Raw genomic sequence first — 4,544 nt, 5'->3', positions numbered from 1 at the left:
GTAATTGATCCTGGATTCTTATCTTTGACGTATTTGACCCATTTTTTCTATGACATTTCATACTGAGTCATGGTGGTGAATGTCTTAAAGTTTTCCGCAAAATCCAACTTATCAAGTTGAATTTGGAACTTCTTTTCCAGGGCTAATGCAAAAAATCATGAGATGAAGGTTGTTCGTTCTCCATGATGAAGCGTAGACAGTCTCCCACTGTACCTCCTGGGATAGAATCGGGTAGGGCAACGTCCCCAACTTTGGGTTCAATTCCGTGACCATGGGAAACTAGTTGCTCTTTGGCCACAGGAGAGCCACTAAAGCCGCCGTCCCTTTGAAAGACCGAAGCTTGTCCAGAGCCTTCAAGAGGAGGTTGAATGGTGGAAACAGGTATATCTTTGTCCAACAATTCCAATCCAGGGACATCACGTCCATGGCCACTGCTGCTTGATCCACATTCGGTGCTACATAGCAGGGAAGTTTCTTGTTAAGACTTATCACAAACAGATCCACTTGAAGCCCAGGAACTTGATCCTGCAAGAAACAGAATGATTTCCCGACAAGGAGACCACTTGATCTCTAGAGGTTTAATCAGTTAATGGGAATCCGCCATCACATTTCTTACTCTCTGAAGATGGATGCTGACAGGTGCCAACCATTCCTCTGAGCTAACGTAAAGATGGCTAACATTACGTGATTTATTTGGGGAGACCTCGACCCTTGAGTGTTGATGCAATAGACTATCACCTTGCTGTCGAGGACTAGACAGATATGAATGTTCTTCTTCAAGTGTAATTCCTTGAGGGACAAGAAGACTGCCATGGCCTTCAGAAAATTGATGTGGAATTGTTGAAATTTCTGAGACCAACTACCTTGCACTTTCTTGAGTGGGGTATGACCCCCCCCCCCCCCCCCCCCCCAACCATTCAACGAGACTTCCATATGAAGCGTCACTACCGGAGGAGGAAAGCTCAACGGTATTGTCTGTGAGAGACTTTTGGCAGTGGACCACGGTCGAAGTTGCCTGCGCAGTAAAACCGGGGTCTGCTTCTGATGGTTGCGAAGAGCTTTGGAGGCTCTCCATTTCTAAACTCTGTTTTACTACCGCTAGAGAGTTACAGGGTCCTTTGACTGGCCAGACAGTACTACACTGGATCCTTCTTTCTGGTTACAGTTCACTTTCCCTTTGCCTACACATACACCGAATAGTCTGGCCTATTCTTTACAGATTCTCCTCTGTCCTCATATACCTGACAACACTGTGATTATCAAACAATTCTTCTTCGCCCAAGGGGTTAACTACGCCACTGTAATTGTCCAGTGTCTACTTTCCTCTTGGTAAGGGTAGAAGAGACTCTTTAGCTATGGTCAGCAGCTCTTCTAGGAAAAGGACACTAAAAAATCAAACCATTGTTCTCTAGTCTTGGGTAGTGCCATAACCTCTGTACCATGGTCTTCCACTGTCTTGGGTTAGAGATCTCTGGCTTGAGGGTACACTCGGGCACACTATTCTATCTTATTTCTCTTCCTCTTGTTTTGTTAAAGTTTTTATAGTTTATTTAAGAAATATTTATTTCTATGTTGTTACTGTTCGTAAGATATTTTATTTTTCCTTGTTTCCTTTCCTCACTGGGCTATTTTCCCTGTTGGAGCCCCTGGGCTTATAGCATTCTGCTTTTCCAACTAGGGTTGTAGCCTAGCAAGTAATAATAATAATAATAATAATATCCTTGAGACGTACTTTGAGGATTGTAAAGATCCTAGTACCCTCTCCTGGCGTCGCCTGGTGATCGTCCCTGACTTGATCATTGACCTGACTGACTTCGCTATTTCCTTTCTCTTAGAGGGAGGAATGGATAGGGAATGAGACTTGAGGTTCCAACGAACCCCCAACCACTGGGAATCTTGAGCTGGGGCCAGTCTTGAGTTCTTGAAGTTGATCTGAAATCTGCGAGACTGAAGGAACCGTACAACTCGAGTTGCTGCTTCTGAGCACTCAATTGCCGAGGGAGCCCACACTAGCCAGTCATGCAGGTACGCTGCTACTTGAAGGCCTTTTCCAGGAGTTACTGAACAACTGCATCTATAAGCTTTGTGAAAATCCTCAGAGCTACGTTGAGCCAAAATTGCATAGCTCTGAATACATAGCCCTTTCTCTCCAGGCTAAAACCAAGGTAGGGGGAGAAGCGTCGACCTATCAGAAGATGCTAATAAGCGTCGATAAAATATAAAGAGTCGGTGTAAGGTTTCAGTGGTAGTAAGGCCCGAATCTGCGTATCTCCGTATCCAGAGCCTGTCGCACAGAATAAACACGTTTAGACAGGACAAGTCGAGAATAGTTTGAGGTATGCTCGAATTTTTCCTTGGCACGCAAAATAGACGACTTTGAAATCTCATATATCTTGTGCAACAGATAACTCTTTTCTTCAAAAGGACTTGCACATATTGTTCTAGATGAAGTGCTGTTTCTGGAAGAATCTCCTGAGCTTTGGTGGCTGTTTCTTCCGCTTCCAATCCAAGCCTTTGGAAATGACTCTCTGTGCCCAAGGACTGAAGGACCAACGGTCCTTGAACAAGGCCAGCTGTCCCCCTACTGGGAGACCTTCATTGTTTGTGTTGAGGACATACACCCCTTCCTCCTCTGCCACCTTGATGTCTGCGACCCCTGGACTTGCCTCCTCTGTCAGAGTAGCCTCTACCCCCTTTTTCTCTCTTGTGAGATCGAAAGGACGACGATCCTTGTTCATACACAGGGTTGAAGGCCGGGGACTGTGTCACCACAGGCTGAGGTACAGCGTAGACAGTCTGAAGATGGCAGCGGGGAATGGAGTAAACGACTTCCGATGGTAGGTCGGTTTACGAGACCTCTTGTGTTATGGTCCTCCCCTAGGGGTGAGCTTCCTCTTCAAAGAGATCCCCCAATTCTGGAACAGGGTCTTGTTCTGTGCCACAGCCTTATTCGTAAATTCCCTCACCAACTTCTAAGGAAACAGTTCTTTTCCCCAGATGCTAGATTCGATGAGACGTTTCGGCTCGTGGCGGATAATAGCTGAGGCAAGTACATGCTCTCTACAGGTTCTACGGGCCCAAAAGAAAGTATAGAGATCCTTCATAAAGGTGGCAAGATGAGTCTTCGCCAACAAGGAAAAGACCGGGGCATCCGTAAAATTTCCAATCGTCATCGCTATGAAGCACTGCAGAGACATCTAAGCTGATAACCTCTTTCTGGTCTCCATCTCAGCCTTAAGAAGGTGTTCGGGAATCCTGGGCTGCTTCTCATTAAACTGGCAGTTGTCCACATCCTTATCCAGTTTACCCTGGCAAAAGTAAACTGGACCTCGACCCAGTGGTCAGCATCATGTGGTAGGATAAGGGATACTGTCCTTGCAACATCACGCCACATTATTTTGGTGCCCGAACAGGGACTGCCGAGGTGGGATAGGAAGCTGGACTCTTGGACGAAGGGACTGAATTAGGTTAAGAAATTAGGTATAAGACTGAGAGGCTTACCCTCACGAATGGCTTTCTTCACAGCTATGAAGCCCTTCGAGGCAAAAAGGAATACCATAGTGTCCGGAGCAAAGAAGGTGGCCAACCTCTTACTAAAGGCGGCAAACTATGTATTAATACACCCTGCCGTCTTCATTTCCTTCACAGACAGGTGTTGAGCACTTGTGTGTTCTAAGAGGATCGTTTCCTTAGGAATGGTGTCATCCATCAACGGAACCCCTTCAGCTAACCTTATGTAGCAAAAGGGGTAGGCATCAATGTGTGGGTAAAAGTCCAGATCCTCTACCGGTCTGGGACCCAACCCCTCGCTAATGTGGAGGATGCCCTCGGTAAGCACAGTGTGGCCATCATGCCTCAAGGGATTTTATTGCGTGCAGTAAGGTAGCTGGGAAGGCAGGAATTTTTCCTTAGTTGGTTCCTCTAGCTTCTTCAAAGCCTGTATCTCTTCACACAAACCCATAAACTGCATTAGCTGATATTGCTGATTCCCCTCCATGAAGGCTTTTATGTTAGCCAAAAGTCCCGGATCTATAGAAGTATCCGATGTACTCGGGAACTGAGGGGGCTCTATGAGCCCAGCAGGAGATGGAGGGGGAAAAGAAGCCGGAACAGCTCCCGTCACGGAAGAGGTAGTTGTCACGTTGACAAGGAGGTCATTGTCGTAGTGGAGGCTGAAGTGGTAGATACCACTGAATCCTTAATGGACATCAAACTTGCATCCTCCACCTCCGGCAGTTATGAATCATCCACCGGAGGGAGGGGTTCTTCATCCGACTCCACCGTGGAAAGGAGAGCCTATGCTCTAACCGGAGAGAGAGAGAGGAGACCGTAGACATCCTCTCAAAATGTAGGCTCACTGCACCCAACGCTTCGTACACCTGTAACTGGACCGTTGGGAGGGGTTTCAGTTGAAAGTAACCCAAAACTAAATCAGGTGCTGCCTTGGGAAAGAGGATATCCCTCCACTCTGTAGAAGGAGAGGTAAGGGGCCTTCGGATCCGCGTTCTTCTTAAGCCCTCTTACCCAGATGCGAAGGGATCGCT

Source organism: Palaemon carinicauda, chromosome 9, assembly GCF_036898095.1.
Source record: "Palaemon carinicauda isolate YSFRI2023 chromosome 9, ASM3689809v2, whole genome shotgun sequence".
Taxonomy (NCBI): Eukaryota; Metazoa; Arthropoda; class Malacostraca; order Decapoda; family Palaemonidae; genus Palaemon; species Palaemon carinicauda.
Note: the sequence above shows the minus strand (reverse complement) of the source record.